This window comes from Anguilla rostrata, chromosome 16 (genome assembly GCF_018555375.3).
Source record: "Anguilla rostrata isolate EN2019 chromosome 16, ASM1855537v3, whole genome shotgun sequence".
Taxonomy (NCBI): Eukaryota; Metazoa; Chordata; class Actinopteri; order Anguilliformes; family Anguillidae; genus Anguilla; species Anguilla rostrata.
Genome location: NC_057948.1, coordinates 36,634,931 through 36,661,125, shown reverse-complemented (window position 1 = coordinate 36,661,125; position 26,195 = coordinate 36,634,931). Strand labels below are relative to the sequence as shown.

The following is a 26,195-nucleotide window of genomic DNA, read 5'->3' as shown; positions in this document are numbered from 1 at the left end:
TTTGGAAAGGTTGGTCATGAGCCAAAGAAGCGGTCAGGTGTTTGTGTGAGGGTGTGTGTGTGGATGCATGCACACATGGATGCATGCGCGTGTGCGGTCGCAGCTATTGCGGATTCGCGCTCAGTTCTCTCCAAATTGCCATGGTGTAAATATTTTCTCTTTAAACGTTGAGAATGTAATATACTCTCTTCTCCTTTAGAAAAGCGTGTCCTCTTTATTGTTTCCCATGATCCTCCAGCCTCGCTTGCCAGCCTCAGATATTTGATTGTTACAAACCCCGGCTGGCAAGGTCACGACCGCCGCATTCAGCTAACGATCTGGCTCGTTTCACCTTTGACCTCATACGGTTTTACCCGCGCAAACCTGCTGCCCGCGCAATTTTCAGCGTAATGTTGCGCTTACATTATAGGCCATTTTCACAGGCTGGAGGGGAAAATTAAATTACTTGTCACAGGATTTCAAAAGCATTTCTAATTTTTTGTCGTTTTACTGGGCATGGGTAGTTATATTTGAATTAAATCTGAGAGAAGAAAAAGAATGCTGATAAAGTATCAAAATGGTACTTTGCATTTTATGAATGAAATCTTGGCTGCAAATTCTTAAATAAAACTATAAGATAGGATTAAAAAAGATAAATGCAAATGAGAAAAAATGATTAGGTGGGTAATCTGACTTGTGCCGATTTTGCTATAAATGTTTTTCTCAGAAAAATCTTCTTGCTGTTTATTTTTATATTATTATGGAAATGTGTGTGCACGCCCGTGTGTGTATATGTGTGTGTGCATGTGCATGTGCATGCGCGTGTGTGTGTGCATGTGCACCTGTGTGAGTGTGTGTGCGCGCCCGTGCGTGTGTGTGAGTGTGCGCATTAGGTCCAGTGTCACATTTGCTTGTGAGCTTTGCCAGAGGGAAGTGTTCCTGCCAGCGCGGCGGGTGAGCTGCTGTAGCTGTGCTCGTGGCGCGGTAGTGGGATGGGTAGATGGGTAGATGGGTAGACGGGTAGCTGAGTTAGACGGGTAGGCAGGTAGGTGCGTGGATGGGTAGGTGGGTAGATGGGTCGGCAGGTAGAGACTCTGAAGGCGTGCAGGTGAAGCTTGTTTATGTCGCTTCGCTTCTATCCAGCGCTAATTGATTTTGCGGGATGTTGGAACTGCAGCCAATTTCACGACCGAAAACCCGCCTCCCCCCAAAAGGGTGGTGCTCACGACGCCGGAGAGTTCCGCCCCGTACCTTTCACAAATTGAGTTTTTTCAGTTTTTTCATTTCTGAATTGAGAGACATTGAGAGCTGATTTTTTTCTTTTTTTTCTTCTTTTTTTTTAATGAAAATTTGGGTGTTTTATGATGAGGACTGTTCTTGGAGTGATGTATCCTGTCCCTAATGATACAGCCCTCTCTCTCTCTCTCCGCAATACTAAGTGCCTCTCGTGGTTTTCAAGGTGTGAAAAAGACTAATAATCCATTTGCTTTGGTGGCGGTGAAATCAACGTGTTCATGAGATGTTTTCTCTAAGACCTCCCATGGGCTAACCCTAACCCTAACCCTAACCCTCCCATGGGCTGTTACATAAGCATATTATGACCTCCCCTAAAACTGGGTGTGTGTGTTCATGTGTACACACGTGTGTTTATGTGTGTGTGTGTTTGTGTGTCCTGTGCATGTGTTTGTGTGTGTGTCAGTGTGTGTGTGTGTTTGTGTTTGTGTGTGCTGTGCATGTGTCAGTGTTTGTGCGTGAGCATGAGCACATCTTGTTTCTCTTTATTCTGTTTGTAAAGGCAGAAGGTTCTGCGGGGTATGGCGGTGTGTTTACACCCCTAAGGACTCCCACAATGCACCTGGCACCATCTGCTGTTGGGATGGCCTGTAACTGCGGCAGCCCCGCGGGGTGGGGGGGGGGGCGGGGGGGGGGTTGGAGCCACCGCTGCGTGTCCAGGACGTCTGGCAGCATGGAGCAGCAGAGGCTGACCTGAAGCATGTCTGTTAGGGCCCGTCCCAGTGCCCCACTCTCCCATCCGGTGCGCTCTCTCATAGCGCTAAGCATCACGGAATACCTGACTAATTGGCCAGAGTCGGCCGTGTAAAACAGCGCTTACAGCCGTTTATTTATCATAGTTTATCTAAATTACAGTTTACCGTAGTTAATCTAAATGAGTTTAATTATGTGTTTGGGAAGGTGCGCACGTTTGCAGTGTAGGCCAGTGTGTTTGCTCTATTTTTTGTGTCAGCTGCATAATTGACGCTGTCCTCTGTGAGGCTGCATCTACAGGATGCTCAGTGTGTTTCTGGAGCGTATGTGAGGGTCACTGGCTCAGCGGGCAGGAGCTTCACGAGTGTAATACAGTCAAGAGGAACAGTATTAAACAGGAAACGGACCTTGAGATAGTATGAACGCAACGTTAAGCATGGGTTAACATCACTTATTAGACGAGACGAAATTCATGGAATGTATTATTAATGTATTATTATTAATGCTGTACATGTTTCTTGCTCCATTACCTGCAGTACAGTGCATTTTTGTGCGTGCGTGAGCGTGTGTGTGTGTGTGTGTGTGTGTGTGTGTGTGTGTGTAAATAGATAGGTAGACAGATAGCTTGTAGAAAGGGAACACTGCATCTGTTCTGACCTGATTTAATCTCTGCTTTTATGTAGTTTACCAAACAGAGTTTGTGGGGCACATTTGCATTTTCTGCATTTCTTTGAAATGCTGATGCAATTAATTTAGGGGCGGCATGAAGTATGGACTGCTTAAGGAAGTATGCATCTGAAATGTATGTTCAGAGGCGAACAAATTAAACACAGGCCTGGAGGAAGGGGGGGACAGTATATATGCATAAGAAGGTCTGCATTTCCTACATGGTTCACCCAGTATGGCTATAATAACAATAACAATAATAATAATAATAATAATAATCATTGTGTCTCTGTCCCAGTAGTTTTGCCTTTAACTGCATATATTGTTTGTATGCATGTGCTGGAGGGTATATATTATGATGTTGATCACTTGACAAATACAGATGCCTGTTATCGATAACATTAGATAAATAAGCTGCCAAATTTTTATATTTAGCAAAAATGCTACAGCAGAGCATTCTGAACAGTTTTGTCTGTGACTCATTTTACTGACAGCACTATATACTGTTACAACAAAAGGACATATATTAGCTATGTATTAATCAAATTGTGCACCAGGGACCGTGTTCGCTGGGATTATAAAATTCATGGCTTACTGTATGCAATATGATATCTTGTAGATTTTTCAGCATGTTGAAAAAATACAGGTTTGCAAACCACTCTTGATTGACATTAGTGCTAGCATCTCAGTCAGTTTAATGAACAAAAAGCTGTGATTGGTTAGTGGCTGGCCAATCAAGCCTCAGTTCAATGAGGGGGTGGAGCTCATTTCCCCGCCCCCCACGTCAACTCCACCCCTTTCCTTTTTTCTTTTTTTTTTTTACTTTGGTGACTCAAACAGCCCATACAGGAGAGCTTGACTGAACAGAATGTGGAACATCATGCTGGCTCAGATGAGATGGAGATCAGGTCATGGTTATCGTACACCAGGGACAGCAGCACTTTCAGAATCCCCTTGGTTCCTGTAGGTGAAGTGTAATGCTAGTGAACCTTGGCAGTGTGTAGTGATGAGCACAATATCATTTGTAACTTTCCCCTTGAATGCTATGTTGAAATGTTTAAAGACTGTATGCACATAACAGCATAGTAAATTGTTGAAAACAATATTCACAAACTCAACTGTGCTACTGTAGATGACCACAGATGATCACAGAAGCTTTTAAATTAAATATGCTTATAAATATATGGTTTTTCTCTTGAAGTTTCTTGGCAAGATAAATGATGCTAAAATTTCAAGAGAAGGCCTTCAGTTGTCAGGGATCGTGTTCCTTGTCAATCAACCAAGTCAAACTGTTGAAGATGTATCATTACTTGAAGTAATTTTTTTTTCTAATTTGCCCACCCCACACACATCACAAATTTACTGTACACAAGCTACCTGTTTTCACACCTCTTCCAGCAATATTACAGTTCAGTGCAGAGGCATGACCGTTGCTAAGAAACCGTTGCTATAGGGAGGACTAACCGGAGTGTGATAAGCAGATTTGTACAGGTCGGGTGGAGAGGGAGAGGGGGAGAGCCTTGGTTATGGGGGTTTGTGGGTAAATGTTCTTTTGGCATGTAAAACCAGTCTGAGAGGAGATATCGATCGCCGTGGTGACGGCTGGCGTGCGCGCGCGCGCGCGTGTGTGTGTGAGAGAGAGAGAGAGCTCTGTCCTGCTCTTTCATCATGTTCTCAGCGCAGGCGAGCGATGGGGAAAGGACGCCGCGGCGTGTTCTCCAGCGCCCCCTGTGTGTCCCGCCGAGAGCCTGCACCCCGCGCGCTCACCTCCGCCTCGGGAGAGCTCCCGCGACCTGCGGCCCGTACCCCCCCGCTCCAGGGGCCCGTTTCGCTAAAAGGGATTTGGGGGATTTGCGGTGGCAGAATTGCACCCCGAGCGCAAGCCGCTTTTATTTTGGCAAACGTGCCGCGCCCCACATGGCTGGTTCTCAGCGCACCGGGGCGGGGGGGCGGCGGGGGGGGGGGTGTTGAAACGGGGAGACGCCGCCGCGTGCGTCCTCTGTGCTCCGAGGAGTAGAAACCAGCGCAACAGGACTGCTCATTACTTCCAAAGACATAGTTCATTTATTTATGTCAGTTAAATGCGGCCAGTCTGGTGGAGCTCACAGCTGCAAATGTGTCCATTGTGGTCCTCAGGTCCATGGGGGAGAGTTTGGGGGGAGGGGTCAAACTGCAAATTGCTTTTGGTCGACCGTGTCTTGACCAATCATGTATTAGCTCCACCGGGACTCACGCCACGGGTTGCCTCGCACACACACTTCTTTGTGTACATTTGACACATTTAATATGAACAAATTTAATTTACGAATGAATTTAATATGCACAGCATTTGATCTGACAGTGCTGTTTGGAGATGGGAAATGAAAGTGCAGAATATTATTAAAGTGCAATTAGAGTGACAGCTAAACCTGAGAACAGGAGAGAGCGGTTGATTAGTCCCAGGATCAGCTGATCAGTACCAGGTTTGGATCACCTTGAGGACTGACTCAAAGATGATGTCACACATCTCCTTCTGCAGCCAAACCACCGCAGTCATTTATTTACTGAAATATTTATGTATTCGTATACATCACTTCTCATGCAGAGATTTAAGTTTTTTATTATTATTTCTTAGCCTCAAGGAGAGTCTGAAGGGAAGAACTGAAACTACATAATTTACTGCACAATTTAAACTCATAGTTAAATAATAGCAGCTTTAGTAATTTTTTATTATGCGCATGTGGTGATTGCAGCAGTGGCGGTCGGCTTGTGTTAAGAATTTAAATGGTAAATAACGGGCCCGTGTGCGCTTGGGGAACCGCGAGAAGGTGAAAGAGGCAACAGTGGTGGTACGCGTTCTCCCCTCATGATGACCGTGATAATTGCTATTCATGAGACAAATGAATTTCAGCGATATCGCGCTGCCCGTTTCCGTTAATTGTACTCTCTGGAACTGTCTCTAAGGAAAGCACTTGCGAGCCTACTTAGTTTGGGTGAGACGCAACCACGCAGAATGCCGCGCGCTCATTAAACCACGAATGTTATACACGTTTCGTCTTCCACGTCTGTATTGACACGCTTGGTAGCGTCTTGTATGCGTGAAAGATGGGACAGAGTACTTACGTGCTAATTGATCTGAAGTGTGAACAAGTGAATAGCCATGGAACATATGGTTATGACAATGTCTGATAATTATTATTGTCATTAATTTGTCTGTGCTTGAGCGTGCGGGTGTGTGGATTTAGGTGTGCATTGTAGTTCCGTTTCCACACCTGTATTGACGTTAATGTATTTAACATAAACAGTTTCCGGAGACCGTTCATGTACCACCTAATGAGTCACTTCAGCACTTTTTTTTTTTTTACACGTAATTGCTGCTGGACAGCTGGGGTTTAGCGAAGGTCAGCCAGTGAGAATGTGAGCCGAAAACCGCGCTTTTTTCTTTTTTTACCTGCCTGTCGAAACCAGCCCGGGGACCTGGCAGTGACTGAGCTGCTGTTTCTTTCAGTCGGAGCCCGAGGCTGGGCGAATACGTGCACGAGGCAGAGCGAGATCAGATGTGTAATTGCATGAAATGAAAACCCATATTTATCTTTGCCATGCGCAGTATATTGTTTCGCTATTCACGCGCACTGGCCCAGCATCGTGATTTATGACATCCGAGACAATCGCGTTATCCACATTCGGAATTCCTGTAGGAAACTGTGCACTCGGGAATAAAGGGTTTGATCACTCAGTCTGCTGTGATCTCTTGTACATTTTCAAAAGTTTTTTTATGAGTTCAAGCGAGGTATTGCTGTATTTTATAGTCCCATGTTGTTTTATATATACTGCGATTTCCATGATGTCTGGGACAAAGACTTAAAAAAAAAAATGGTTCTGTTCTTCAATTTTTTGAATTTGTAATCAAACTATTCACATGTGGTTATAGTGCAAATTCTCCTCTTATCAAAGGGTATTTTAATACACTTTGGTTTCAGCATGTTGCAATTACAGCAGTTTTTAAACATAGCCACCATAAGGGCACCATAATGTTTGGGATTTAAATGAAAGTAGTCATATTTAGTGGTGTTGCATATCCTTTGCATGCACTGACTGCGTGAGTAAGTGACCCATAGACATCACCAGGTGCTGAGCTTCATCTCTGGTGCTGCTCTGCCAGGTCTGTACTGTATCTGTCTTCAGCACCGACTTCTGGTGGGGCTAGTTGACTTCAGTTCTTCAGCATATGAAACGCATGTTCAGTTGGATTTTGATTGGCTGAATGACATGGCTGTGAAGAATATTTATAGCTTTTAGTTTTGAAAAACTCCATTGTTGCTATGGCAGTATGTTTTGGATCATTGTCTTGCTGTTAGATGCGTTTGGAGGGATTTGGTTTAACTTGAGCAGACAAGATGTTTCTGTACACTTCAGAATTCATTCTGCTGCTGCTGTCAGATTTTTGTCCCAGAACTCTTCAGGCTCTTTTAGGTACTTCTTAGTGAACTCTAACATGGCCATCCTGTGTTTATGGCTGAATATTGGTTTGCATATTGTAGTGTAGCCACTGTTCTGTTTGTGAAGTCTTCTGCAGACAGTAGTCACTGACATATCTATGCCTGCCTTCTGAAGAGTGTTTCTGATTTGTTGGACAGGTGTTTTTCTTCATTGTGGTGGCTGTTCCCCTGCAGTCTGTATTCCTGCAGTCTGTACTGCTCTGGCTGTTCTCCTTTGTCTGTACTGCTCTGGCTGTTCTCCTTTGTCTGTACTGCTCTGGCTGTTCTCCTGCGGTCTGTACTGCTCTGGCTGTTCCCCTGCAGTCTGTACTGCACTGGCTGTTCTCCTGTGTCTGTTCTCCTGCAGTCTGTACTGCTCTGGCTGTTCTCCTGCGGTCTTTACTGCTCTGGCTGTTCTCCTGCGGTCTGTACTGCTCTGGCTGTTCTCCTTTGTCTGTACTGCTCTGGCTGTTCTCCTGCGGTCTGTACTGCTCTGGCTGTCCCCTGCAGTCTGTACTGCCTGGTCTGTTCTCCTGTGTCTGTTCTCCTGCAGTCTGTACTGCTCTGGCTGTTCTCCTGCGGTCTTTACTGCTCTGGCTGTTCTCCTGCGGTCTGTACTGCTCTGGCTGTTCTCCTGCGGTCTGTACTGTTCTGGCTGTTCTCTTGCAGTCTGTTTCCCTGTGGCTGCACTCCTGCTGGCCTAATCAGCTTGCCAGGGTGCATCATGGTCTCCAGGAGTCTGACCACTACTTCTCAACAGGCTTTCCCTTTGGGTATCATCTGCGCTTGTGTGCTTTGTTTGTGGGTTGTGTTCCCGCCCCCCCCCCCCAGAAGGTCACGTAGTCTGAAAGGAATTGGAAGGGAATTTAGTTGTCGGGGGCAGTGGAAATTTGGTTTGCTGAAAAAAAATGAATTTGACCCCGGTCAAACAGGGACGGTGCTCTGCGACTATCCGTGTCCCTCATTTGCATTCTGAGCCTGCCTCATCATGGAGGGCTAATGAATGAAGCCGCTGCCGTTGCTCTGGCGGTAATGACCTTTCCGTGCTGGGGCCAGGTTGAGCGTTGCTTCGCCTGTTGTTGGTGAAGTTCTCTTTTCATCTCTCTCGGGCAGAAGACTAATGAACGCCGCTCGGACCAGCGCAGAAAGCCCCACCCTGCTCCCCCCTGCCCCCCCCCCCCCCCCGGGGTCCCTGGCGGATTTGAGGCCGGAATTCCGTGGGAACGCATTGTCCGGTTGCTAGGCAACCGAACGTTAGTCCTGGACTTAGCGCCCCTGTTGCCGTGCCGCGATGCGAAGGCGCGGTTCAGAGTTACCGGCAGATTTGAGCAGATGCTGAGTGTGCCTCTGGTCCTGGGGGTGAAGTCCCGGTCACAGCCTCTCAGAGTGCAGCGAGCGCTGTTTCTCAGCGCTGATATGAACATGGCCCGAGGGCAGCTTCCCCTGCTCTGGGTAAATAAAACGGCCGACCCACTGTGAGCTACTGCTCATGAGTTCGCCATTTTTTTTTGTTTTTAAAAAGAAAATTGAATTGTAAAAGAAATAAATAGCTTTTTCACTTTTAATTTACAGAAATGGTGATGAGGAGGAAAAGAGGGAGATGTGAGGGTATGATTAGCACACAGGACCGGGCCGCGGTGAGCGTTCAGCACGCGCTGCACGTAGTGCGACGCCTGCCATCTCCTGCAGTACCGCTGTGTGAGGAAGCGTGTGCGGTGTGCGGTGTGCGGTGTGCTGTGTGCAGTGTGCTGTGTGCGCGGTGTGCGGTGTGTGTGGCGTGTGCGTGTGTGTGTGCGGTGGGTGGTGTGGGTAGCGGTGTGCGGTGTGCGGTTTGCGGTGTGTGGGTGTGTGGTGGGTGGGTGTGTGGCGTGCGGTGTGTGGGTGTGCAGTGTGTGGTGTGTGCGGTGTGTGGTGTGTGTGGTGGGTGGGTGTGTGGTGTGCAGTGAGCGGTGTGAGGTGTGCAGTGTGAGGAAGCGTGTGCAGTGTGCGGTGTGTGGGTGTGTGGTGGGTGGGTGTGTGGTGTGCGGTGAGCGGTGTGAGGTGTGCGGTGTGAAGGACACGGCCGGGATCCTGGGGCAGGTAAACTAAGGCCTGGACGCGGAGCAGAGGTCAACGTGGGGCCGCTGCTTGACACGCGGGGGCGTTTGGGGAGAGGGAGAGCCCCGGGGCCCCAGGCCAGCGTTTCGCTGCCCCCCCCTAAGCGGCCTGCTCTGCGACCCTGTGACCCCGCGCACTGCGTTCCTCTGCGGAGTCTGGCGTCCCTCAGGGAGCCCCCTGGTCTTGGCGGGAAACAAGCGCTGGGAAGTACAGAAACACGGCCCAGAGCCCTCAGCGATGCCCCCCCCCCCCTCCCCGTCCCCCACGTCCCCGCTGATTTCCCCTGTAAATGGGAAATGGAAACGGGGGGGCTGTCAGTCCGGGACTGAAAGGCTGCTGTTCTCGGGGAAAAAATAAAAGAGAAGAGACTCCTAATCCGGCGGGCCTGATTAATGCCGCGTGTTTTTCCGCGCTGCGTATGAAGCAGACGGCATCGTGGGTAATGAATGTGCTGTATTAGCGCGCGGCGGCCAGCGCGCCGTCCGTCCGTATTTTTAGCCGCTAATTTGTCCTCGGTGTGCTGGGGCCGAGCGGGCCTGGAAGCGTGCTGCTGAAAACGCAGACGCAGAACAAAGCCTTAATGAGCGCTATCTCTGCGCTGTGCGATGAACACGCTTCCCTGCCATGATTGGGGCGGGGGGGGGGGGGCGGGGGCGGGGCGGCGTGGGGGGAGGATATGCCCCACAAATTCGTTTGGTCCCTCACTGAATTCTGACCGATCAGAGTGTATGTCCTTCAGCTTATTACTAGCATAATAGTGTTTAACAGAGTACTGTTCACTTACATGCAACTGCATGTTTTTTTGGGGTGAATACACCAACACCGATGGGTGACCCACATATAATAAAAGAAGAACTTTTATTTAAGTAAGTAAAAACTGGAGGAAAAGGTACATTACACTGATGTGCGTGTGTGTATGCATGCACATTTAAAATGTTTTTACCAATTTAAGTGTTATCAGCAGACCGTCAGTATGCTATTGTTGTGGTCCAGGTGAAACTTGGCAATAAATCAATACCTCCTCACCTGGCAGCAGCTGTTCTCCCAAATACTTTGAGATGCTGGGTCAGAGGTTTATCTGACTGTGAAATGAATGGCTTTTCCCTGGTGAGGGACGGTAATGTAGAGTTACAGTCCCACTCCTCCAGGTACCGCCAGGGTTTTTCACCGCTCCATCCCAGGCCTGTCGGCAGTCGCAGCCAGGCCTGGGCTTCCTCGCACGGGCTGAAGAGGGGCCTCTCGTCTTCCCCCTTGTGGTGGGTTATAGGTATTGCCCTCTCCCACAGGAAGCTGTGGCCTCTTCGTTTCTAGGGCTGCGGTAGTCACAGGTAACTAGAGAGAAAGCGTGACTGCATGTTCAATGTTTTTGTCGGATTTGAATCTGATCATGTGTGATTTCGGAGAGGAAATTTGAGAAGATTGAGGCAGAGACAGCATGCATACGCGAGCGTGTTTTAAACACGGGAAACAGTTCACAGACTGGCAAGCGAACACAAACAAACAAACACGCCTCTGTTGTTGTAGCGCTCAAACGTTTTTCACGCCTTAAGGTATCGCGGTGATGTTTCGGCTGCCGTCGCTTGTTTTTCGGCTGCGTCCTCGCTTTGTCGCACGGGTGAACAAGAACGCCTCGGCCGAGAGAAGCTGAGGGAACGACTCTCCCCCTTCCTTTCCCTTCCAAACTCGTGTGTGTTCGACGGCAGCTTTCAGATGCCAGTGCTAGCACCAGCGCTAATGTGATTAAGCAGCAGCTTCCTGCAGGAGTGAGTTCCTAATCCCTTCCATTAGAAAAGCCCACGATGGGATGGCCACATCTCCTCTTATTTGTTTTGTTTTTCTTTTTGTATGGTTTTCATTTCACCCTTGAACAGAAAATGTTTACCAGGCTTGCGATTGGTCTAAAAGCCGAGCCTTGTGCACCATTTAATCACTGAGCCTCTTGGAGCCCTCCTGTGTTATTTTTTATTTTAGCCCGCATCCATTTCACAGATTAAATATTCATTATGGAGCAGCCATAATGTGCCCAGACCCCCCCACCCCCGCCCTGAGAGAGAGATCCCAAAATGTGCCTGTAAGTAGAGGGCACAGGGGGGTGGCGGAGGGGAACGTCGCTGGTGACTGCAGACTCAGCGGTGCTGTATCTGGGCAGAGGAGACCTGGCTGGGACAGAAACTGTAGCTGGGGGGCAATTTGGGGAGGGGGGTGGGTGGGTGAGTTCTAGGGGGGCGGGGGGGTTTGTAAAGTGTTGCGATTGAAGAGCACAATTGTGTCTTTAAGAGAGGCCAAATAAACGGCTTATTTGTATTCCAACCTCCCCCTGTGCCTCCTGACGTGTGACTGAGAGAGAGAGAGAGAGATACGGAGGGGAGAAAGAGGGGGAGAGAGAGAGGGGGGGAAAGAGAGGAAAAGAGGGAGAGAGAGAGTAATAAAGACAGTGCTTGAGAGAGAGACTCATACAGGGAGAGAGAGTGAGGAAGAGAGAGAGCGAGCGAGGGAGAGAGACTGACTGGTATACAGGGAGAGAGAGAGAGCGATAGAGCAAGCGACGGAGAGAGAGAGCAAGTGAGGGAGAGAGCGAGGGAGAGAGACTGACTGGTATGCAGGGAGAGAGAGAGACTGATACAAGGAGAGAGAGAGACCGAGAGAGCGAGCGACGGAGAGAGAGAGAGCGAGAGAGCGAGGGAGAGAGACTGACTGGTATACAGAGAGAGAGAGAGAGACTGATACAAGGAGAGAGAGTGAGAGAGCGAGAGAGCGAGCGACGGAGAGAAAGAGAGAGAGACTGATACAAGGAGAGAGAGAGCGAGGGAGCGAGGGAGAGAGAGAGTGTGGCAGAACGCGGCTCGATGCAGCAGAATGCTATAACAGAGCTGGCGTGTATTTGAACGGGAGGCTCTGACTCGCTGCTCCGCCACGGTCCGCCCGCCGACACCGCCACCGCCACCGCTACCGCTACCGCCGCGTCTGGAGAGGGAGACACGCCGCGGCAGCTCCGCTTCCGGAATATTCCGCTGTTTTCCTTTTCCTTCCCTAATCTGCCTCTGTTCTCGCCTCGGCCCCCCTTTGCGTCGCCGTGTTTCTCTCCTGCGCTGGATCTCTGGCGGGGGCGGGGGGGTGAGGGGGGGGGACAGATCTGGGGAGCAGCGTGGCTTGAATGAGAATATTCGCGGCTGTCTGCCCGCGACCAGGAGAGCACTCGCCAGAGGACTGAGCAGCCGTCCCTGGGACCCCACCGTCCCCTGGCCCAGCCCGGACCTGACCCCCCGGGACCCACAACCCCCCTGGACCCGACTCCGCCTCCCGTGCCTGAGGTCACGCCCTCAAGCGCCCTCCCCCCACACCCTCCCCCCCTCGCCGGGGTGAAGGATTGAGCGCTGCCTGGACTGTGCTGGACGAGGAGGGGGATAGGCCTGCTCATCGTACCCCCTGGATTTTGGGGGAGACCGACCCCTGTCCTGTCCTCCCTCGCATCGTTATCCTGCTTCTAATCAGTGTCACTGAAGATGAAAAGGGACTGAAACTAAAAATAAGAAATTGTGGCAGTACATTCAGTCAAGAGGGAAAGGGACCTCTCTCTCGCTCATTTTTTATTTTCTGTAAACACTGCTTCCCTGGCTCTTACAGCTTGAGAGTTAAAAAATAAAGAAACAATAAGACCAACCCAGCAGCGCCCCGACACCTACGCTGCGGTTCCGGTGTTGTGACAGCACACTTCCCTGGCGCTGGGTGAGTGATTGTTGTGAAGTTTGCGTCTGCCTCTCTCTCGTCTGGCTCTGTCACAGGCTTCCGTAGCGCCTGATCGGAATAACTCTGCCTTCATTTCACACACCACCACGCTCAGTCTGCACGCCTGTGGTTCTGGTCAACTTCTCTCAGTATGCAGGGTGTGTGTGTGTGCGCGCGCATGTGCGTGTGTGTGTGTGTGCATGTATGCGTGCGTGTGTTTTGGGTAGGGGTAACAGTCAATATGAATCATTCAGACAAACATTTTATGACCATTGTTTTAATGTTGAGTAATGGCTTTTTTTTAAAAATGCTAATACATTGTCATGAGATTTGCCCATCACAGAAACGACCAAAAGCATAAAAATAAACAAATAATTAATAAGAAGAAAGGTATCGCACACTAAAATCTGCTCTGAGGTGAGGGTGAGGCACAGATGGATCAGATGAAGCCTCCTCTCAGTTCTGTGTGTTTGTGTGTCTCCTGTGTGTTTGATGACCCCCCAGAATTCAGCTTCATTCAAAACCAGCTTCCTATCTGAAGAATGTCTGTCTCTCCTTCCTATGCGGGCGATCGTCACGTTGGCCGAGGATCCAGGGTCTGGAGCGTGCTCTGTTACAGCAGGGAGAGCAGAGATCTGGAGTCCAGTGGACTCTGTGCTCCAGGGATGCTGCTACGCTGTGTGATATGAATATGAATAACAATATGAACAGTGGCAGTGTGTGAAATACCATCTCTGCGGGTCATGTTATTCACACACACAAGGCTTCCCGCGTCTCCATTGTGTGTGCTGAGTCTGACGCAGAGGAAGCACAGCGGGAGTTCGCCATTGTGCGCCGCGTCCGCATTCGCGTATGCCCGAGGCGGTGGTCTTTCATTGGTCGGGAGACGCGGTGAGGTCACGCAGGGTGACTGATGGAGCCCAGTACACAGGTGTTTACCTGGGCACCGTTTGCACCCGACGGCACAAGGCAAATACACGGCGTCCATTTCACGGTACTGCGTGGAACTCCATCCAGGGGAGAAAAAAAACAAAAAACTGGGTAACTTTGCCTCGATGCTACAGCTGGGTAACTGTTGGTCACAAATGCCACAGTGGGCTCAGGTGGCAGTGGAAACATTGAGAGGATTTTGTTTGTTTATTGTTTGTTTTCCCATTTGTTTATTAATCATTACCTTTGATGTGGATGACTGGAATACCTGCACAGGTTTTCCTGATTGACAGGTTCACCCACAAATGGACAACCCATCGAGAGAAATGACTCCGCCCACTGCCTAAGGCCTTGCTCTCCTGTCGGCCGGGAGGCGTGTTCACACGCGCACACAGAATTCATATCGGGCTGAGGGAGAGGGACTGAGAGAGAGAGAGAGAGGGAGGGAGAGAGAGAGAGAGAGAGAGGGAGCGGGAGAGAGACTGAGAGAGAGAGAGAGTCCTTCAGACGCTAAATACTATGCCTCTCAGTATGTCTCACTCTGATGAATGTGTCTGCCAGTTTTGGTTCAAAGGTTAATTTTTTTTTTTATTCATTGAAATTATGGGGTGAAAAGAAATTATCTGTTCTCTTTTTGCCTTTTAACAATGATTATTTTCCAGAACAGTCCTGATAACAGATATTTAAATTTGTCTGGTTTCCAGGCTATAACAGAACTTTATAGAACTCAATGGTCTTGGGACCTTATCGAGCTTTCTTATTTTACTTGACAAAGTTTTTGAGCAGCGTATAGCCACCATTCTTTTTTTTGTTGTTGGGAAAGTCAGTCTATGAATCTAACAGTTCGGTGCTTGGATTGGGGACAGAGCCGCACCTGATGTTTTTAGTTAAGATGAGAGTAAAAGATTGTGGTGTTCCAGCATATTGTCTTCATCTCGTGAACCTCAGCCGTGAACCTCAGGCTCTGTGGGGACTCAGATTCCTCTGGAACAGAGAATGCAGAGCATTCAGAATATGAAAGCACCAGCAAGAGCTGGCATTATTATTATTATTATTATTATTATTATTATTATTATTATTGGTGTGACATACATAAGGTGCGAACCACCATCAGTGTAGGTTTGTGACGGATCGCACAGGATATTTGGATTTAACACCTTAAACGGTCTGAGATTTTGCACGGGCCTCTTGGGGGGATATTGATCAGTATTAGTGCTGTGTGTGATAATAAATGAATAGTCATAATTGGAAATAAGTTTCAGTTTGTTCTCTTGCCCTTTATGTTTTTTTGCTGTAATGTCTTCACATTAATCATTTACCAGCTGATGGATTCCCAAGCTTGGCTCGTTTTGATGAAGATTAATAAAGAGTCGATGCTCGTGTTGCGTGCAGTGAAGCAACACCTTCACCCTCTTATTGCAGTTTGCATATTCGCTGTTGATTACGCATGCCTGGGCTGTTACTGCTGTTACTCGGGTAAAGAACTTCCCTGCAGTTGACGGCTTGTTTCTTTTCCTGAGCTGTCCTCGAGCTGTTTTCCACTCCGTGACTCAAGTCTGTACGGCATTATTACACCCAATATGGCTGGGCCACGCTGTGTGCACCATATATCTGATTCCCTTCAAGTGCACTCTCTCTTGGTCTCTCTTTCTCTCTCTCTCTTGGTCTCTCTTTCTCTCTCTCTTGGTCTCTCCCTCCCCCTCCCTTATAAACACACGTGAGTGTAATTCTGTAATCCAAATGGCGGCTCTGTGGGTCCCTCTGGCTGTGTGTTGGGTGTCGGGTGTCAGGCTGGCAGGACGGGCACTGCGTTAGCGCGGTCGCGGGCGGCTAGCGGGAAGTCGGAGTGTGAGAGGCCGTGCAGCTGATTGTTTACCCATAATCAGGGCCGCTGAAGGAGGCGGACCGCGGGCACGGCGGGTCCCCTCAGTCACGGCGGGTCCCCTCATTCACTGTGGGTCCCCTCATTCACGGTGGGTCCCCTGAGTCATGGCGGGTCCCCCCAGCCACGGCGGGTCCCCTCAGTCACGGCGGGTCCCCTCATTCACTGTGGGTCCCCTGAGTCACGGCGGGTCCCCCGAGTCACGGCGGGTCACGGCGGGTCCCCTCAGTCACTGTGGGTCCCCCGAGTCACGGCGGGTCCCCTTAGTCACTGTGAGTCCCCTCAGTCACTGTGGGTCCCCCGAGTCATGGCGGGTCCCCCGAGTCATGGCGGGTCCCCTGAGCCATGGCGGGTCCCCTGAGTCACGGCGGGTCCCCTGAGCCACGGCGGGTCCCCCGAGCCACGGCGGGGCCCCCGAGTCACGGCGGGTCCCCCGAGCCACGGCGGGTCCCCCGAGCCACGGCGGGTCCCCCGAGCCACGGCGGGTCCCCCGAGCCACGGCGGGTCCCCCGAGTCACGGCGGGTCCCCCGAGTCACGGCGGGTCCCCTCAGTCACTGTGGGTCCCCCGAGTCACGGCGGGTCACGGCGGGTCACGTTGGGTCACGTTGGGTCACGTTGGGTCACGTTGGGTCACGTTGGGTCCCCTCAGTCCTGGCTGCTCCGCCGGTGACAGCGAATGAAACTGGAGTACAGGAGGGAATACGAGAGGGAGAAATTGCCACTGATTAAATAATTATTCCAAGTGTTTATCTGTGCCTAATGCAATTAGCACATTGTCTGTTTTCTCCGAATGGAAAACTGGAGTCTCCAGGCAGGTGCAAAAAGCTGCTCTGCTTTTCCCTGAATGCGTTCGGTTTTTACAGCCAATGAAACGCGTTCCAACCTTCACAGCTCTAATCTGCAACTGAAGCCAAGACATACGCAAAAATCCAACAAGTGATACACTCTTTAACTGACACAATTAATGACTGTACAAAGCCTGCTCGCATTTGGTGTACTGATGTTACCCAACTACCCAATGGACATGAGACGATCCAGTGCCAATGTCTTTGCCCCACGTACAGAAGTGGTCCGTCCTTAGCAATATCTCTGTTTTTGCATAAAGGTCCAGTAAGCTCAGAACTAGGCCAATACTTCATTATGTTTTTTTTAATTGAGATTTGAACTCTATTATCCATATATCTAAGTGTGTCCGTTTCTGTCAGATCTTGATCCTCCTGCTATTTATGTGAGTCAGTCTATCTGATACTGTCCATAGCTTTTGCATGACAGCTGTTTTCATTTTCAAAAAGTTGTCTTTTTTAGGTGTTTCTTCACAGTAATGGGTCCATAAAGCGCAGAGATCTGATCTCGTCCCTTTGAAATGTTGATATTCCGATCCTTAATTAGCAGGAAGGGAAGCCACATTCAGTTTTATTGCTTCTCATAAATATGTGTGCGGGGCGTGGAGAGCCTGGTGTAGAATAACAGGTGTCTCAGGGACATTATCGATTTTCCTGTCTGAACACGTGAGGCTTTGCAGTGAGTCTGTATTTCTTCATACGGTCTCATACAGCGTTTGTGTAGAGGGAGAATCGTGGTTCAATTATTAAAATATGAAGTGTGCTGGGCCACTGGACATTTAAATAAATAAATTTTAAGCAAAGTGGTCCATCATTAGTAAATAAAAATGGAGTAAAACTTGAGCATTGAGCTGAGGCTTTTATCCAGAGTGAGTTTAGACATACTAAAATCCGTTTTGATACAGCAGGGTAGTTTTACTGAAGCATTTCCGTGTAATTACCTTGCTCAAGGGTACAGCCAGCGGTGACCTTGCTCAGAATCGAACCCGCAACCTTCAGCTGGCAGGCCCGGTTCCATCTCCGTTACGCTGCACGCCCGGAGTCTCGGTGCGAGTGCGGCTTCACTGCGCTTTTACCCATTTATACGGTCCAGGGAGCAGCCAGAAACCGTCAGAGCCCGCTCCCCGCGCCCCCGCCCCCCCGCGCCCCGTGCCGCTTGTTTGTGCTGTGAAGACAGGCGTTTTCCGGCGGTAAACATTCGCGTAATCCAGCGCCGACAGCGGCTCGGCCTCGCGGCAGACTCCCCACAGAGGCGTGGCTTTACCTCCTTTACTCATTCATTCGTTCTTATGGAAGTAAAGCGTATGCATACATAAACGATGTGAATGTGTAAGCGGCGTGTATTCAGAGTGACTTGCGGGGACACAGTGGTGACACTGCACAGGCGTTGCGGGGACATCTGGAACAGCGGCCGCGACCAAACGGCCCTGCCGGCTACGCTGAGCGAACGTCGAGCTCAAACGAAAAATAAAAGAGAGGGAAGGAACGAGATCCTGCTGGAATCTGCGGATTCACACGGGGTTCAGCAATTACACCGAGGCACTTACGCACATTACGCCCTGCTAACGGGCTAACTAGCCTAGTAATTATCGAAGGGAGCGACATCGTGTTCTCATGGTGCAGAATGGCAGTTCATAGGAGGAACGCTGGCTTGCGTTATGCTAGCTTTGTCATGGTGACCGAATTGATGTTTAATTCATTAACGACGATGTGAATTTGCCTTATTACTAAGAGGGCTGAACAATGAGAAAAATGGCGATAATTTTGTTATTTTGGGGCTTTAGAAACGTCTGTTCTGTCCTGCCTGTGACCCCTCAGTTCAGTGTTGTGTTTTTCAATATGATGCCATCAAATTATTATAAACGATGTTGTTTTTACTCCGATGCATTTTTTGGTTGATTAATCCACTCGGCTGTACAACCTGTTCTATATGCCGTCATGTTGTGATTTATTTTTAAAGGTAGCTGCGTGTAGAGACTGGGTGGGACAACCTGCGATTTCGCCTGTAGTTATCTGCTTTCGTCAGCACATTGGTACGTACTGGTTGTACGGGCACGGCACAGTGCTTGGGTTGGGTTTTTTTTCCGGTTTGCCTCACATTAAAGAGTCCGTTACCGTGGCCGGAGAGGTGGAGGGCGCCGGGCTCGCGTGCTCCATCCTGGAGAACGAGCACTTTAATCCGAGAGTCCCTGGGCTTGGAACAGTCAGTGTTGCCCCGCCCGTTCAGGGCTGGAACACAGGCCATCGCCATGGCGAGGGGATGCGGTGCATTTACATCCAGATGTTGTGAGGATAACCTGCTTCCTCTGGGTCATCGGTAACCGCCTCAGAGCTATAAAGCGGCATCTGTGAAACACGGGCGGTTATAGTTTCAGTACTTAATTGCACACAGGATTTGATCTGTGGGCAAAACACAGCTGTGTTAAATAGGTACCTGTGCTCCAGGCTTTGCTGGACATGCATGCTCGTGCACACACACACACACACACACACATCCTTAGTTCTGTCATAACATCGTCTGCTCCACATTTTATTTTTTAAATAAAAGAAACAATGGTACCATTAATCTCCGCTAACAAAAAGATTGCAAAAGCATTAACCAAGACAGTTCAGTGTTTTAAAAGGTTTAAAATCTGTCTTCAAAGTGCAATACAAAGGCAGCTTCACATCCAGCACTGTAACTGTAAACGATAACGACAACTATAACGATATGACGTTTCAGAAGAATACTCCCTATAACGATATCATTCCACAGGGTTCCACTGTTAATGCTGTCTGTTTGTCGGGGGGGGGAGGGAAGCTGGTTAACTAGCATCTGCACTCAGCAATCATCCTCTATGGGGCCTGGGTTGGGGGGCAATTAAGCTAGCTAGCCAGCTACAGTAGCTAACAAGGGTTGAAGGGTAGAGGGTGTGAGGGGATGAGGGGAGGTACTTTCCACTTTTACCCTGGTGTCTCCCAATGCCTGCCCAGACTCCGGCCTTTTTTCTGGGATCACCCTTGGCGAACAAGGCCGGGTTCTTCCGGTGAAGTTCCTCAGTTAGTTTGTCATTCTAAACAGACGGCATGCTGTGGCTGAGTAGTGTGTGTGGGATGGTGGGATGTCTGTTTCAGAATGAAACTGTCAGTGAAAGATGCGACGGATGGATTTTTCACTTTATTACTCACTTTTGATTGGCTGAGGGTGCTCTATCATTCTGCCTGCGTGTGAAAAAATAGCTCTGGGAGCGATTTATCCACATTTATTTTTACAGTTATCATTTGGCTCAATTTATAGTCGCTGCTGTAGTGTGAACATATGCGTTCTGTTTTCCTGAGCCTGCGTTCGCGGTAACGTTGTATAGTTGTGGTTGTACTTATCGTTCTGGGTGTGAAGGCCCCTGAAATCCAGTGCTCCACTAGTGCAGCTGTTCCATTAGCAGGCGTGTCTGTGGGCCCCTGCACTTCTGGGGCCATCGTGCTCCTGGGGCTCCCCCTGCTTCTGGGGCCCCCCCTGCTTCTGGGGCCCCCCTCGCCTCTGGGGCTCCACGCTTTTGGGGCCTCACCGTGCTTCTGGGGCTCCACGCTTTTGGGGCCTCACCGTGCTTCTGGGGCCCCACGCTTTTGGGACCTCACCGTGCTTCTAGGGGCTGGCCCTCTTGGAAGGTTCTCAGAAGGGGACGTGCTGCTGTAATCTCTCTCTCTCTCTCTCTCTCATCTCGCCCCAGGTGAGGCTCTTCTGTGTCGTTTAGCATCCCTGAAACGGGCGATCAGTAACGGAGCGTCCTTGATGGACCCGCCGGCGTTTGGGGGCTAGCTGCCCGCTAGCTGAATATTAAAACGCTGGCGGCATTTACCCGTCTCTCGGACAGATGCCTAATCGCCGCGTCTCGGTTGCTGAGATTTACCTCCAGAGAGCCTGAAAAGGCATGCTAACACAGGCCTGAAAAACAGGGTTTACAGACATACTGACCCTACAGACACTCCCTGAGGGAATCTGCTCTTCTGAAACACTGGCCTACCCTACAGACACACCCGCAGCTCTACTGAAACACTGGCCTACTCTACAGACACACCCTCAGCTCTACTGAAACACTGGACTACCCTACAGACACACCCTCAGCTCTACTGAAACACTGGCCTACCCTACAGACACACCCTCAGCTCTACTGAAACTCTGGCCTACCCTACAGACACACCCTCAGCTCTACTGAAACTCTGGCCTACCCTACAGACACACCCTCAGCTCTACTGAAACACTGGCCTACCCTACAGACACACCCTCAGCTCTACTGAAACTCTGGCCTACCCTACAGACACACCCTCAGCTCTACTGAAACACTGGCCTACCCTACAGACACACCCTCAGCTCTACTGACTGGCCTACCCTACAGACACACCTAGCTCTACTAACTGCTACCCTACAACCCAGCTTACGAAACTGCACCTACAGACACCCGTCAGCTCTACTGAAACACTGGCCTACCCTACAGACACACCCTCAGCTCTACTGAAACACTGGCCTACCCTACAGACACACCCTCAGCTCTACTGAAACTCTGGCCTACCCTACAGACACACCCTCAGCTCTACTGAAACACTGGCCTACCCTACAGACACACCGTCAGGCAGTCAGTTCTGCTGAATGGCCAACCTATATTCATATGTATGCAATTAATGTGTTTCCACCTAAATAACATGCACTTCGTCTCAGTTCTGACATCAAAAACACAAATTGATAGCAATTATCCATCAGTATTTCACACGATCTGTTCAAATATAGATTCCAGAAAAAGGGATAACTGTTAAAACATGACTAAAGGTCAGCCCAGTGAATTAGATGTAAGCCAGAGGTGATGCCTAATGATGGCCTGGAACTACCTCAGCATGTGTAATGAGGAGAACTCCACTAAGCCTCCTGTAGTAATGTTTGACCTTTGACCCCATGCCGGACGAGGGTTAGTTACTCAGTCCAGTCCTATAAATCTGAGCTCGGTTACATCGCAGCAACAAGAGTTACAACCTCGTCATTATTTCGGCTTGTCCGTATGACTTTGGTTCCGTGATTTGTATTTTTTATTTGTTTACATTCTATTTTACAAACTTATCATTAGCCACATAGCTGTTTTAATACATGGAAAACAGGCTTTGTGGTGCACGTATCTTTTCTCTCTCTCTCGCATGTTGGTGTAGGGTGTGATAACCCACATAATCACTGCATTACAGTGAAGGGAAACGAAAGAAGGGAAATTACCATGTGGAACAGAAGAAAGGAAATTATGTGGTTAAATATAACAATCAGCCCTACTGTAACTAGGTGTTGCTTAAGATTCTTTGCTCTCTCGTACACAAATCTTGGAATCTTCAAATCTTAGCCCTCTGTGCATAAACCTTTGAGGTTCAAATTTTGGCTTCCTTGTAGACAAATCATGGAGCTTCAAACCTTTGCTTTCTCGTAGATATACAGTACCTTGGTGCTTCAAATCATGGTTTTCTTGCAGACAATTCTTGAAGCTTCAAATCTTGAATCTTTTGTAGACAGATATTGGAGCTTTAAATTTTTAGCTTTTTTTGTTGACAAATTATGGAGCTTCAGATCAGCTTTCTTGCAGATATATCGTGTATCTTAGAGCATGACTCACCCACGCTGGGGTCAGTAAGACGTACTACTCAGATGTGCACAGACCAGAAAAACTCCGGTGACTCACTGTTCCTGTGCGCTCGCCTTGGTCCTATTTATTGCCCGTTTGGTGCTTACCATTTGGCTGCCATTATGCACTTATTCCAGGAAAGTATGCTGGCAAACAGGTCAATGCAAATGGCTTCCATTTTATTGCCATACCAACCTTGGATGTGGGTGGTTTATTTGAAGGATGGAAGAACCTGTCATTTTTAAATTAAGTAGGCTTTTTTTTTTTTTTTTTTAGGTAGTCTGTTCCCTTGGTTTGTGTTGTGAAGGCAAAATCAGAAGGAGAGATGCTGGGGATATAAAGGGTGATATAAATCTATTATAAATCTTCCAGGATGAGAAATACTCCTCAGAATGTCTTATAAATCCCTGCAATGCCTTGCTGCTCATTCTTTTAGTGGGGGGGGAGTTTCTTAGTGTTTGGTGGAGGTTTTTACTGATGGCAGCTTATGATGCAAAGTAATCCACACAGCCTTTCCTTCATCATCCACTTCTCTATTTAATGTCCCCCCACCACCCTTAGCATCTGTGGCCTTTTCATACGCTGTTTGTACCTGAGCGTCCTCCTGGTTCCCTCCACGGGGGGGAGGGGGGTGGGGGGGGTGATGGGACGGGACTAATGAGCTGTTTGTTCTTTGTCACCCCTTGCTTTTGCTGATTAGTTTTTTTGTTGGCATTATTTCTTTAAGTTCGCCCGCGGGTTGTGTGGTGTTGGCTTTGGTGTCACAGTGGCGGTGGTGGAGCGCAGTGTTAACTTATTTAGTCTCTCCCCTCTCTGTCACAGAGATACGCTCTGACAGGAGTCCCAGCACTGCTAATGAGCGCTGATGAGGGCTGCGTGTCTGCTATCTGATCTGAACCAGGGTCCCTGCTCCTTTAACACCTCCTCCTCCTCCTCCTCCTCCTCCCTCTCCTCCTCCTCCTCCTCCTCCTCCTCCTCCTCCTCCTTCTTCTTCTCCATCTCCTCCTCCTCCTCCTCCTCCTCCTCCCTCTCCTCCTCCTCCTCAGCAGGGGCAATGTCGCTGGTCTCATTTACCATTTTCCCCCTGATGCAGTCTGTCTCCCCCTGTCTGTCTCTCTGATTCAGTCTGTCTCCCCCTGTCTGTCCCTCCATATCTGTCTGTCTGTCTGTCTCTGATGCAGTCTGTCCCCCCATGTCTGTCTCTCTGTCCCTCTGTCCCTCTGTTTCCCAGTCTTTGTATCTCTGTCTGTCCATCTCTCCGTCTCTCTGGTCTGTATTCAAACTACATTTGTCCTTGACTTTGACTCTCCGGATAAATTCAATCAGTAGGCTTTTCCTTCTCTCACGCAGACTGGCTAGCTCGGGCCGCTGATTGCCGACCTTCAAACTCGAGCCACAGTTTGACAAGGTCAGCCTGGAATCAATCAGTGCAAGTGTAATCACAAGTACGTGGTTTGGCGGGTCAATTTTGCTAATCGCTGTACTTTAATTGAAATTTAATTCAAGTTTTAATTGAATCTGGGAGTACGTTTGGATCTAACCCTGAGCGGAATGCTAAGTTAGGAGACAGATGTTAAAGGCGAACGAGGAGCTCGTTTTCCCAGCTCTCCCCGTGGGGCTCCTCGGGTTCTGGCCTCCTGCTCGTGCCCGACTCTTTCATTCAGGCAGATTAAAACGGGGGCCTGGGCTTGACTGACTCAGACCCCATCGTTTCAGTGATCAGACGCCGCCGGTGTGAAGCGCTCCTCTGGCAAATGGGCAGTGAAAGCTCACACGCTTGTTTATACTTCAAAGCGATATTTTCATTCAGCCGTTTGATGATTAATGTTTCGAGCCGCAGGTCAGCGCTTGTGATGAAGACCTCTGTGACGAAGGTGCAGGCCTCTGGTGGTTGGCTGACGCTGGAGAGCGCTGAGAGTGCCGGGCTCATTCTGCGTCGTGCGCTGTGACAGACAGAGTGACTCAGCGCTTTATGGAAACGCCTTTTTCAGGAGCGGAAGTGTTTGTTCTCTCTCGGTCATTCCTGGGGGGGGGCAGTGAAACACGCAACGTTTAGGCAATGTGGGAATTCGACATGTGGAACCCGCAGCCAATGCCGCCCCCCCGCACATGGAATCTGTGCGCTTTAACACCCCCCCCCCCCGGTGTGGGTGCTGGTATCGCAGGGATTAGTTTCTCCGGGGAGGCACTGCTCAGCTGTGGAATCGCATGGCGATCATAACTTCCCATCCATACTGACCGCCCTCTTTTCCGATTGGATCTCGTTTTGTGCCCTTCGTCCTCATTGGGCAGCTTCAGAAATACAGGGAGTCTTGGGTTTTGTTCTGTTTGTTGAGAAATGTGCGGAGTCCTTGGGTTCTGTGTGCGGTTGCACCAGCTTTTCCTACGTTCTCCCATAAGCTGGAACATAAAGCTCACACTACAGTCTCAGTAGCTACTAGTTAGTTTACGACCTAGTAGCTACTAAACTTTTTTGTAACGTTTCCTTAACACAAAACTTAGTTACTAGGCTCTTTGTAAAGTAATGTCCAGTCGCACTTGATTATGTCGATGTTGATTGATCGAATACCTGAATGGACGTACTCTAACTGCTTCCTTCTTTTGCCAAAGTTGCAGCCACCATAGACTGCAATGGAGAGATCGAGTGCCATTTTCTAGCAAACAAAAGGGCTTAGTCATATTTTCAAGTCATGCCAAGTTCAATTTCCGGCAGTTCTTCAAAATGGGGAGAGAAAAAAGAATTCCAAAAGCGTATGAATCCAGTGATCTATAGAAGGTGCTCTTTGGAAGGGATCTGTTCAATTGGTTGATAATATGAAAAAAAAAAAATCTTCTTTAGTATAAATTTTTAAGATGCCTTCATTAATACCGCATGTCCACAGAGTTTATAACAAGATTATTTTAAAAGCATTTTCTACCTACAGGTTTTGGCTTATTTAGCCTTTTTTCTTGCTTTCAACTAATTCTTCAGTTCTGAATGTCGCCCTTTGTCCAAGTTCAGTACAGAGCCTGAACACGTCCAGCACTGTAACACTGAAGATGTTCAGAGGGCGGGAACTCACATTGACCTGATTCTTCCGTGCTCGTGTTAGAACTGACGATGATTTCCAGTGCACTCGAACGCTCATGGCCACATGGTGCTGTGTGTCATTTACTCTGCATTTCCCTGGGTGCTCAGATCAACAGCATACACAGATGCCCAAAACACACACAGCAGATGTAACACAACCGTAGCTCAGTGTGTAACAGTTGTAATAGACACACATCATAGATCTAGAAAAACAAATGCTGTGCAGGGTGATTTATCATAGGGGTCGAGACCAACCACGTGATTAGGACATGTCCTTCACCCGTTCTGCCCTCAGATACCTGCTCCCCCTCCTCCTGCTTTTGGAGAATAAATTTATCCAGAAAAGACATTGTTGTGTTTAACAGATAACATTTTTTCTAATACTTTAGTTAGATGTATGTTTATTGAAGAACTCAAAAAGCAGTCAAGCATATTGGATGGGCACCTAAATTATTTAGTGGGCGGGTTGACTGCGCTTCACAGAGCAAACATGGCTGTGCCTCCAGAACTACAAACATGGCTGTGCTTCCAGCAGTACAAACATGGCTGTGCTTCCAGCACTACAAGTGAAGAGGAATCAGCCTGTGGGAGCCTCTCTCAGCGTCTGCTGCCTCCAGACGGCTCCTGCTAGCTGCAGATGCCTGCTCGTGTGTCAGAGTGGCGGCGTGTCCCCTGGGGGGGGCGGGCCCGGTGGGGGGGCACAGCACAGCTTGGACCGCAGGCTCGCTTAGAGAGCGCTGGGGGGTTCCCAGTTGGACAAACGGAAATCGATCTCGCCGGCCCGTGAACCCAACCACTGGTGTGTGAGCGCTGAGCGGAGCTGTCTGTAATTGGGAACGAAACGTAGCCGTTTATCCAGCATCACAGAGACACATTTGTCAAAGGATTATCGCTTTCATAACTTAAGGCTTTTTCATGCTGTTCTTATT

The 26,195-nt window shown here is 49.1% G+C and overlaps 1 long non-coding RNA gene across 1 annotated transcript in view; it reads left to right on the top strand.

Annotated features, from left to right (window-relative positions):
- LOC135241515 (uncharacterized) overlaps nucleotides 1-25,930 on the top strand; it is a 41,648-nt gene extending 15,718 nt beyond the window's left edge. Inside the window, exons 2-3 of the long non-coding RNA XR_010326016.1 lie at nucleotides 23,547-23,641; nucleotides 24,037-25,930. This is a non-coding gene — a long non-coding RNA (uncharacterized LOC135241515). The remainder of the gene's footprint in view (nucleotides 1-23,546; nucleotides 23,642-24,036) is intronic.
- Nucleotides 25,931-26,195: the final 265 nt, after the last annotated feature.